This window comes from Vanessa cardui, chromosome 25 (genome assembly GCF_905220365.1).
Source record: "Vanessa cardui chromosome 25, ilVanCard2.1, whole genome shotgun sequence".
Taxonomy (NCBI): Eukaryota; Metazoa; Arthropoda; class Insecta; order Lepidoptera; family Nymphalidae; genus Vanessa; species Vanessa cardui.
The window spans coordinates 7,586,019-7,598,600 of NC_061147.1; the positions used below are offsets into that span (position 1 = coordinate 7,586,019).

Genomic DNA, 12,582 nt, shown 5'->3' on the forward strand with positions numbered 1-12,582 from the left:
GGCTGTTTAATTAGAATCATCAAAAATGTATTTAAATGTCGAAATTCTGTAAATTTACTTACTATATTTATGTTGGTAACAGACAAATTATATTTTTTTAATGTGGCAACAAATAATATGAATCCTTTGTCATATGGATTAATCATTCTCGATTCAAACAAACGGAAATATGATTGAAGAAGCCGTGTAGCATATATATCAACCTACGCAATCACTTATAATATCGTAGTTATACGATCATAGAGATTATTTAAATTATTATTGCTATATACTCAATAAAACCTTTGGCCTTTGACATTAATAACTAGAGACCCGCCCCGACTTCGCACGGGTGCAATGCTAATACTAAATACTACAGAATTTGTTTTTCTATTTAATATTGGAAGCAAGCTATTCCAGACTTTAATTTATCAGATCTGTTCAGCCCGCTAGCGTGATAAGATAATAAACATCTATTCAAAACAAGTAAGTTAAATTATTCGGAGTGAAAGTATTGCAACTGCAACAACATTTTAATTTCTCAAACTCTCCAGCTTTACTATATAAACAGGCTGATCTCTACCGGACTTAAATCTGCTCCTTGGATCTCAGTATGCAAGCTTGATTTGAAAATACAGTAATTTCATACTAATACATGTTTTTTTAAAAAAAATACAAATCCTGACTGATTAACAGTTATTCCCCATTTCGATACTAATATTGTTATAATTATTATAGACAATGTCACAAGTCATATTCTGACATTTCACGCTTATATTCTGCGGTGAGTTTCGAGTTTCACCTTACGGAATATTTGTACAGATATGAGTAACTACTATGCATAAATGATAAACGATCCAGTGCTATGACAACAAATTAATAAAAAAATACATCATCATAACCCCCACGCCAACAGATTAAATATTATAACAGGTCTAGTCATTCATATGTCTATGGGCAGATGTGACCTAGCATACGATGGCCCATTGGCTCTAAGTATTTATAATTAACTCCATAGCGTGTTGTGAAACAAACATTATATGCCATTATATAATTTACTTGTCAACTCGAACTGAAACTTATTGTCTAGATATCTTACCCCATAAATGGAATATTGACGGGTTTATATTTATACTTTATGACACATATTATCGACGTGACTACTTTTTGACATAGAGCAAAAAACAATGTAGAAGTGACATACATATAAATGCCTTATTCTGTGAAAGTAAATAATTGAAATTGTCATCAAACTTATTAGATCTTACTTATAATTTTACATTTATTATCATAAAACATACTTCATTTGTCAGTACTTTTGAAATTGTAAATCTCAATGGATAACAAGTATAAAAAATTCTAGCTCCGATACAATAGCAATCCAAAATAAATAGATTTTAGGTGCTTAGCGTGCTTTCTGAAGGAACGTAACAATATCATCTTCAAATTCTCTAGCTGCTTTTGACAATTTGTTGACTGATAAATCCAATAACTTTTTATTAATTTAATATCGAATTGTCTTTAAACTAACCATCAATTAAGAAACTAACACATTTATACAGGTTATATTTAGGATCGTCATGGCATTTCTATTTATTATAAGCTCTTCTGTACGTAACTTCGTACTGTAACAATATACAGCGTATATATTAGGCAACGGCCATGACTTTCATAGCAAAAACTAGTTCGCTGAGCTCTCTATGATTGAATATAACCTGGACGTAAATTGTGGCGAAAAGTTATAACAGTTCCTATATCTTATTTATTTCGATAAGGTTGTATTAAATTGAAATTGTTTTTGTTAATGTTCATCTTATTATACTACCTATAGTACCTTGTCAAGCTCACCTGGATTGGTACCACCTACTCAGTAATATTCTACCTCAAACAAATGATTTGTATTAACGTGTTCTTCTTTTATATATAGACGAACAAGATCTTTTATATCTTCATCTTAGTTAATTCTTTGTCAGTCTATCTAAGGCGACGTGTTATCTGCTGGTAGATTTGCTAGATTGTCTTCCAATGCTTTTAAATATGTATTAATTTATTTGTTATTAGTTGACTAAGAACATTTCGCAGTCTACGTCTCTCTACAATAAATTCTTTATTTCCAAAAAGCCATAAGCGAGCAAGGCTATGTCTGAAGTACAATGATACGGAAATCCTACTTACAACCTTTTGTTACCAAGCACCAAGTAAGCGACAATAATAAAACCTAGTCTATTAATACTTTGAATTCAATATACGAACCTCTTTGGTTAAGTTATAGGATTCTATTAAATTGAAATTACCTATATTTACTTATATTAATATTTGTTTGTTTGGACGCGTAAGCTCAGGAATATTATTACATTAAACTTATACTATTATACCCAATACGAGAGAAGTATCAACAAAAATTTTTGCAAAATCGCTCCTGTTGAGAATGTTCCGATGCTCGCGCTGCATAAAAAGTCAAAGTTTCACAAATATCTTAAAGTCGGGACGAACAGCTAGTAATATATAAGCCGCTAACATCTCTAGCGTTCTGAACATAATCATACAAAATAACATATAACCTTAATCTTCAATAGGTAACCCACGACACAGGAATACCTAGTGTGGGTACCACCGGACATTTCATTCTATAATGTTGTTTTTTGTTAATAAACATTTTTTCATTTTCATTTTTTACTCTCATTTTCATTTTAACATTCTACAATTAAGGATGAGAAGTTGTACTGTAATTATTTGTCTCTTAGTACTCAAGAGTTCGGTCTCTGCCCTGTAGAACTTAATTTTATTAGTTGTTATATATATATATATTGTATTGACATCTTAAAGAAGTCAACTTCACATTGCAAAAATATTTTAAACATTAAAGTATATATAAGTATAAAGGATATAAGTATCGTAACAATTTGACAAAAAGTTTTAATATAGTAAAATTAAGCTACATATATTACTTATTATGTATCTAGCTAGTTGTAGCCCGCGGTTTCATTCGTTTTAGGTTTTGGTAATCAATTGTTAAATATAAAAGTAGCTATGTCCTTGGGGTTCAAGCTAGTTTCAACCAAATCTAATCAAATTCAGTTCAATGGTTTGACTGTGAAAGCGGAACAGACAGTAACTTTCGCATCTATAATATTAGTATACATTATACATATGCTATTTACGAAGAAAAAATTTCACGATTTTCTTATTCATATAAGATGTTTTTAAAAGTCAATTATTATTAGGCGTATTTCCTTTTAGCCAAGACTTATTCCCAATGTCGATGACCTAAAAAGAACACGTGGATGAACAAAGGTCGCGAGTTCAAATCCGTGCAAGCACCTATGAGTATTTCGAGTGCTTTAAACGTATTAACGATTAACATCGTGATCAGTGAGAGAAAACATCAAAATTTTGCGTGATAGTCGAAATTAAACACTTATCATACAGACTTTAATGACATAGAGAACTCTGATATAATGTTTAATTATTTATGAGTTTTTTTATGGTATAGGTTGGCGGACGAGCATATGGGCCACCTGATGGTAACTGATCACCATCAACCATAGACAATGACGCTGTAAGATATATTAACTATTCCTTACATCGTCAATGTGCCACCAACCTTGAGAACTAGGATATTATGTCCCTTGTGCCTGTAGTTACACTGGCTACTCACCCTTCAGACCGGAACACAACAATACTGAGTACTGGTATTTGGCGGTAGAATAACTGATGAGTGGGTGGTACTTACCCAGACGGGCTAGCACAAAGCCAGTGTCATTGCAGGCACCAAGGACTTAGCTCTCAAAGTGGCGTATTAGTGATAAAAGGAATAGTTGATATTTCTAATAGTGCCAGTGTCTATTGGACGGTACTACTTACCTGGTCATCCATATAAAATTCCAAATATTTATTACATTAAAACAAGTCTTCGTTTTTGCTGAGAAGCTGTTTTCCCATACAGTGATAGATTAGAAATGTATACATTCAAAATATTAAAATGTACAATTAACTTCTCTCGAATTAAAATACATGTGACTGATTGATAGATTGAGCTATTTCGTAAACGTTTGCCATCAAAACTATACTTGAAAATAAACCTTAAAATATATACAGCGTGTCTTAAACGCCACAATTCTTGGACCGACATTCGTAAGATCTTTGTTTAAGTTGACATTAAAATTATCTGTTATACAACGAGCAACAAGCATACAACAATTATCTGTAGTTAAAAAAACTTGTGTTGCCTACACCTATAGTTGTTACTTATAAATAAACTTACTTAAACATTCACATCGATTACGAAAACATTTAGGGGACATTCTCTACCTTTATAACTGAACTGTTTAAATAAAGCAATGCGCGAACTTTTTCTTATAAAATTGAATTAATAACATACAAACTACCATGAGGGTTATTTCGGAAGAATCGTCAAGAAAATCAAGATTTAATTTTCCAATCATCACACAAAAATTACTTTAAAACTGTTATTAATTATACAAACATTAAAAGCAGCAGATTTCTTCCAGAGAAAAACAGGACTATAGGTTATTACATAAAAAATTAAATGAAATATATTTCGTCATAAATTCAACGAATACTGGCCCTTAATTTTTTTATTAATAATTTTAAATTAAGAATACACTATTGATAACCTTGATTTTCTCAAATATATTCGACGAAGTTCGTCTCTTGAGTCTAGTACTACACTTGTGTAAAACCAACACCATTGCGCTCTCAACACATACCCGGATGTAGGCAAATGTTTGTTGGTTAAGATTAATTTAAGCAAATAATTCTTACAAGTGTCGCTAGTACTGTACTTGATAGAGCCATAATAATCTAAATAAATCTTTTATTATTATGTGTACAAAGTTTATTTAACGTTAGTGAATATGAAAAGAATTGCTTGAACAAATTTGCTAAGTTTCTGTAATCTGTGTTCACAATTTTAAAAAAGAAGTTTTACAATGGTACTTTGAAATCAATAAACAATAATATCATAATCAATATTTTTACTGTCTTCTTAAGATTTAAAATATCATTATATAAACCAATTTTTAAATATTATTATATTAAGAGATTAGGAAGTACGTCGAATATTCTCCAACTATTGTACCACAAATACAATTTTAATTTGTCGTGTAACAATTTACTCTAGAAACGACGTGTTCTATACCTAATAAAAAATAAAAAAAACCGTCCTCACTGACCCAATAAAAAGCATGAAGTAAGTAACAATAAAATAATTCAAAGAAATAAATCTGAACACATACAATAGCCTAACAATATTTAATCAGAGGCCATAAAATCCAGGATCGAATGAAAAAAACTGCATCGCGCGTCGTGGGAGATTTTTTTTATTAAAAACTTCTTTTTAACTAAAAAGGGGATTGCTTTGTGATAGCTCAGGTGCTGTCTGCGATGAATAGAGCGAATTCTGTAGTTGATATGTGAATGTGAGTTGGTGAGGTTTGTCTATGTGCGTGTAGGTTGTATACCTTACGAATCTCATCAGGAAAATCAATATTCGGGCGTTTCTTGAATAAATAACTAGTTAACTTATATCGTTTAAATGCCAAATTGTCTATGAGTTCTAGTTCTGTGTGAAATTATGGGTACCTTGATATTATTTCTAAAGTTTTATTTGTAATGTTATAGGTAGGATGGACAATACGAACATATTATGAGGGTAGGTCGTTACCATCGCACACAGTAGCTGTGAAAATATTAATCATTTCTTATATTGCGAATATTCAACCAACCTTGGAAACTAAGACGCTATGTCCCTTTGGCAATAGTTACACTGGTCCACTCACCCTTTAAACTGAACATAATAATACTGATTACTACTATTTTGCGAGAATATTTGATGAGGTATCTACCCTGGCAGGCAAAGTCCTACCACCATTAACGTTTTTTACAAAATGTTATAAAAATTACTTGTAAGACATATTTAATATTAATTCTGGGTTTCTCTGTATTGTAGTATTTTTTTAAATAAAAACAATTATATTCATATTAAATTTATTAAATAATTAACCTGACACTCACCAAAAACACAAGCATTTGGCACTACATATTAATCACACAACAATCTTAAGTCTTTGTAAATAGGAAGCCATAAATAAAAACTCGATCCTCTGACGTCTGACATCTGTTTGTCCAGTACCTAAGCAGACCTTTTGTTAGCTTAAAATCACTAAAACTTTGCACCACGGATAGCCGCCCATGCTAATAAATTCCAAAACTACGGGGAACGCACATTTTCATATGCACCATAGCAAAATTCTATTAGAACGGCTCGTTATCCACTATCCTCTATATGGCATATATCCTAAAACACGCACGCAAAAACTACTCCTATCGTGTCTAAATATAGACGACAATTTCCCTTGTAATTAAAGTAAAATGAGTCATTAAGAATTAGGGGATGCTATTCAAGATGTTGTTGACAATGATTTGACACTAAAAGATTTAACTCAAAATGTGAATAACATAAAACAACCTTTATTACAAATGGGTAACGTTGATTATGCATTGTCAATAAAAGTCGGTTAACGAATATAATATTAGAGGGATGAGCAGGTAAAGAAATTCGAACATTTTGAGGGATGATGAAAAAAACAAGGGTCGATTTTAAGATACAAAAGCTGGTGTCGGCGTCAAGCTGTGCGATGGATGGACTGCGGATGCCGTTTGAGATTTTTCTCTAGATTTCGAGAATTACTTCGAGACGGTTAATTGAATATGACCACTTCAGATTCTTACATAGATTACCAAACTACATAATACATAGCATAAAACAAAGTCGCTTACCGCTGTATGTCCCTATGTATGCTTAGATCTTGAAAATGACCCAACGGATTTTGATGTGTTATTTGAAGGTTTTTATATATAATACATGGACAATACATTAAAGAAACACTGATCATTTCAAAAGTATCTAATGTGATGTCGTAAATAAACAAATTCTGTAGTATATCTAATATACAGTGCAGTGCGAAGCAGGGGCGGGTTGTTAATTTTGGATAAAATACTTACAAACTAATTACTTACTAATTGCATCCGCTTAATGATTTCAATGTACTAAAGATACATACTTACACATTTTTAAATCACTTATATAAGCAAATTTATTTGAAATAAACCGGTGAAGAATAAAGATAACCTTCTCTAATTATATGAATTAATAAAACGACATCTGCACGGAAAGATTAAACAAATAGGCCCTTAAATTTTATAGAACACATTGCATCTATAAACTTTCAATCAAAAGGCTAAAATTTACATCGAGATCGGTGTCTCCTACGGCCCACATGTTAAGGTGGGGTATAGAACAATCTCTGACCCAATCGTTTTTATGCTTATGGCGTTCACAAAAAACAAGGCGCCCATCTTCCGACAGGAAGAGGAACTTATTTGATTATAATAAACATTTAAGATATCAATAAAAAATATTAAACCAGGTGCATTACTTTTGTTTTTTCAAACCGTACCGAAATTTTCATTGTTTGTTTTGTAATATCCGATATAAAACACCCTTTCGTTAGATACAAAAAGAAATCTAAAAAACAATTGGGATGTTTTTTTTTTATCGGTAGCTGAAATGGTTTTTAACAGTCCGCACAAAAAGTCAGTTTTCGAAAGAGAAAGTTTTCTTTTTGTGTTGCTCCAATATTACGCAATAAAAATAATACTTTGTGTCGGCTGCCTTATTCTTTCGAATTCTTTTAAAAGAACGACGATTTTCAGCAACGGTAGCTTTGTTCTCAACTATTAATAACGCCTTCGTTATCTCTTGAGATGAATTAGAAGTTATATTTCGGCTCGAATCTTGTTCGATACAATCCGGTTCTGAACATTTGCGTGATGGATGATCGGGCACTTGCATGCTTATTTTATCACCACGAGATATTATTACATCATCGATAGTTTCGATCGTATCGCTTGCAACAACGACTACTGCTGCTTTTGTTTTATCGGTTTACTATAATTCATTTGTTGAAACAGCAATGTAACTTTCACATAATTATGATTTTTTTTTATTCATTACAATGATTTAATGTTGTGTAGATCAAAATGGCGGACACCCAAAATACAGGTTCCGTGTTGGAGTATGTAGAAAATTAGATGTAATGCTAGATGAAAAGATTGAAAGACTTAACGTTTAAGTGTCTCCTTCCTGTTATTGTACGAGATTAATGTAATGAATATAAACAACACAATCAAATATGGAGTCGAAAATTAAAAAAAAACAAATATTATCAACTATAGTATTTATATAGTATAGCCAAAAGATACAAGAACAGTCGTCAAGTACTTGTTCCTTGTATTGTGACAAGTGAATTAAAATTTGAATTGAAATAAGAAATCTTATCAACATCCGACTTCCGCACCCTTAACAGGTGATTTTTTAATACTTAAAAAAAAACTATTCAACCAATTGTTGTCAAACCCTTGCATTGCGTCGACAAATACACGAAAAAAAAAAATTCAATGAATTATGAACTGGCAGTCTAAAAAAAATCAAGGACATTCGAAATTGAAATTTTAAATGTAACCTAAAAAATGTAAGCTTTTCATCAGTTTATGGCCGTGACGTCATAAAAATGAAACGTAATATAATCTCAGATTCTAGATAATTCTAGAAGCTCTAGTTCCTTCTAATAATAAGAAGAATCTTGATCGAAGTATATATATTGTATTTTGTTGTATTAATGGCTACTTTGATTACTCAGTAGGCGTACCTCAAGGATCGTTATGTTATTATTAAGTAAATTATTAATAATTCTTTATTGTTATTACAAATTACGTTTGTATTTATTTAATAATATTATATTGACGTTAATTATAAAATAGTTTTTATTTACTTAAGTCAGTTATAAAATACCGTAGATTATTCTTATTTGTATCTGAATTTGTAAACATAATTATAGAATACGATTTTAATATGGTCAAATAGATTGAGATTCTTTTGATTCTTTTTTAATTTTAAAATTAGTATCATCATGCAGGCAAAGATATTTTATTTGTCTATTTTCATTGACACTAGTACTAGAAAGTAATATTAAAAAAAGAACTATTTTTATTATTATTGTAACCAGTCAGCATTAAAGACGTCACTTTTTATCTGTACATATTTTTTATCTGCGCGTGCGCACGCGTTAAAGTCGTTTGTCTTGGAATCTCTCGTGCTATCAATGGTTTTTTCTATACCTATATTTAAGTAACGATTATAAAAAAGTATACACATTTTTTATAGTATATCTCACTTTTATTTATGAGATATTATAGCATTGACTAACAGTCTAAAATTATGTTACAAATAATTAAAACAAAAAAAAGATCACAACATATTAAAAATGTTCAAAGTAACAAAACAATTCGATCCCTTAATACTTTTTGAAAATAAAACAATGGTATGATTTTTATAGAAGTAATAAAAGTAACTTTTGCTTTTAGAAGTTTTTTACACTTTTATGACTTTAAAAATTGAAAGTTACGAAATTTTAGGATGCAATTTAAATGTTGCATTGTTTGCATTTATAGTTACAAAATTGGAAGCTGCCGAATTGGTTTACTATTCACTTCTGTTTTTTAAAATAATAGAAATAAAAAACGGCCATTTTTATTGCTGTTTTTGTTATTCTTTTATTATATTGTTTTAAGCATTATTGTGATCGCATGTTACAAGAAGTACATTAATATAAAGAAACATCTCAACTCGTGTATGTTAAAGGAATACAAGTTTGTGTGGAACTTGGAAGTGTTTATTATATATTTTTTTGACATAACATAATATAAAGTTGAGTGTATATGTTTGTTATCAATGAACTCAAAAACAACTGTAACGTTTTAAAAAAATATTACACCATGTCATAAGCATGCAATAAATATTATATTATACCCTAAGTAAAGGCTATATTTATTGCAGGATATAAATATAGCCTTTATTTAGGGTGACATAGGCTATATTTGTTACTAGAAAAGATTAGGGATCCTCACTAAAACTTATGTCCATTCCTACCAAGCCGGGTTAGATAATAATATAAATCCCGAAAAGACTGTCACGTTTTATCTCCAAAATCGTTCATCATGAACATTTGTACATTATTCCTAAGAACATCAAGCATAAAACACTTATGATACAACGCTACTACCATTGATTGATTTTGACTCTATTCTGCCTGATGTTTAAAACGCCCATAAATGAGTATTCATCAAATAAGTAATAATGTGTTTCAAAATATTGGTCGATCTGTCTGTTATTTAAAATAAATGTGTTCTTTTAAGTAACGACTTTAATACCAATTAATCTGAACTAATATAGTTTCCCATAATCAATTTCACTGTCTTCAAAAGTGCAAAAGTGCCTTATAAATCTATAAAATAATAAAGAATGTAAAATATCACTGATGTGCTAACTTGAGAGGAACCTCGGTCCTAATGCCCATTTTATGATTTAATTATGCACTTAATACACTAAGCTAATAATGATATTTTAATATAATTTACTCCCTTGAAGTCTTGTGAGATTATGATTGTCAAGAGAGCTGATCGTCTGTGTGTTCGTAGATAACCAAATCGCCAATTATACCGCCAAAAAGTAATGAATTACCTGTGTAATTAAAAACATGGTTTTATGATCTTGGTCCATCTTAGATCGTTCATTGACAGTATAGGAAGTTGCTAATATTTTGTACTGAGATATTGTTTATCTGGTGGCCCGTTAGCTCCTCCAAATGAAGGCTAAGTGCTACAGTATCTCCTTAAATATGTAAATTATATATTAAAAATATTATAGCAATCTTCGATGGTCGTATAACAAACTTTATTAGATAGTGATATTTTATCATACAGATTTGACGGCATAATTCATCCATGTGGTAAGTTTGTTGCATTTGAACAAACTTTGCTTGTTGTTGCATTTTACGAAATAAGTTATTTCTGCAAACTTAATATCAATTAGGACCTTTTTAATTTAAGTTTAGATTTATTATTAATAAATAGCAAGTTGTAATGTCATTAGTAGTTACCTTCCAATTACAAAGTTCGTGTTAACGATATAATTATTAAAGTATTATATTGTGTTAATAGTAAAGTTTGCTAAGAAATCTTGTGAAACTTGCGCAGGAAAAAAGACAATCTCATTTATAAAACATAATATATTTTATAAGACGATCGAGCTAATAACAAGTCAATTAAATTAACATACAATTAATTTTTCTATTGTATGAACTATTATTGGAATAAGATTAATATCTTAAACGGACGCTTTCACACCGATTATAATGGTACGAAGTTTAAAAAAAAAAAAAACAAGATACTCTTATCCATCGTTGCATACTATTAACCACCCTCATTTACGTCTGGTCAATGACAGCCCTGTTTTAATCAATAAGTTCTTTTTCGCGCCGCGTCCTTGGTTTTTTTTCCCCGGCGCGACATTCTGCGCGCGTTACACTTGAAATTATATGTCAATCAACGCGCATTTTTTAACATGCACGTTTATTATCACGCGTTGCCCCGTATTCGTAGATTTCGCAAAAAGCTCAGCAAAAAGACAAAAGCTCGTCCAAAAAATCGTCTACCGAACAGTATCTCGTAACGCCGGTCTTGTAGCCATTTTAATTATTATTTAATACCGAGGGACGAGCACGTGGCGACGCGCGCTGTCTCGCTCGCACCGGTAGGGGGATAGATGCGCCCGCCGATCCCCGTCTCGCTTGCACGGAGCCCACTTACACACATAAAAATCGTGAATAATAAAAAAATGTGTACACATTTTTTTCGCTTAACCGCGGCTCGGGTGTGTGCGTGCGGCCTCACGCCGCTAGAGCGGGAAGCCGCTATTCAAGAGAGCGGTGCGGATCGCTCCCCACTCCGATTTTTTAAGCTCCGCTGTCGATGTTGGCGTCCGTGTGATTTTTTTCATTTTATGTGTTAGTGTACCCCTCGCTCGGTGTAGTTCACTTTTTCTACTATAGATCTGAATTTCAGTCTCGTTTTTGCCGCGTCGGTCTAAAGGCGGGCGAGCGGGCGTTTTATATTGCATTTTTGTTGCTGTCGAGAGTTGCCGGTGGTTCGGCGCTTCTCGCTGTCTGAAGAGTGCCGGCTTTTGTCGAAGCACATGTCCTAGCGTACAATCGCTACTGCAATCGGTGCACGCGCAAATCGCCGAGTGCGAAAAGGACAGAGCGCTGTATCACGTGTGGATTACCCACAACTATATCAAAATACAGCACACAAAAATATTGAGTACAAAAAAAATCGGGCAATTCGGATCCTAGTAACGACGCTCGACATTCATAATTTTACCTCAGGGTCAACAGTACGGCTCGGCGATTTTTTCTCCGACTTTTTTAAATGTTTATTTGCCGGGAACACGTGGATTTTTTGATATATTTTGGCTTTAAGGCCTGGGACTGTTGCCTTTTGGACGTGTTGTGACGCTAGTGGTTACCTTATTATGTGATATTTTTAAGTGACATTTATATAGGAACTAACTGTGATTTATTATGGTGATATTGGTGAATTGAAGATTTAAGGGATAGTGAGAGGTATGTTAATTTTTTTTTTAATTAATCCGGAGGCAAGACCCCTAGCTGGGGGAGGGTG

At 31.9% G+C, this 12,582-nt stretch overlaps 1 protein-coding gene across 6 annotated transcripts in view; it reads left to right on the forward strand.

Moving 5' to 3' along the window:
- LOC124540443 (zinc finger protein rotund-like) overlaps positions 1-12,582 on the forward strand; it is a 199,131-nt gene that overhangs the window by 157,162 nt on the left and 29,387 nt on the right. The window contains exon 1 of one of the 6 annotated variants that reach the window (XM_047118016.1): positions 11,922-12,524. The exons of the other annotated variants lie outside the window; for them this stretch is intronic. The gene's annotated coding sequence lies outside the window, so the exon portion shown is untranslated. Of the gene's footprint in view, positions 1-11,921; positions 12,525-12,582 lie in introns of those variants that run through there. 6 annotated transcript variants of the gene reach the window in all.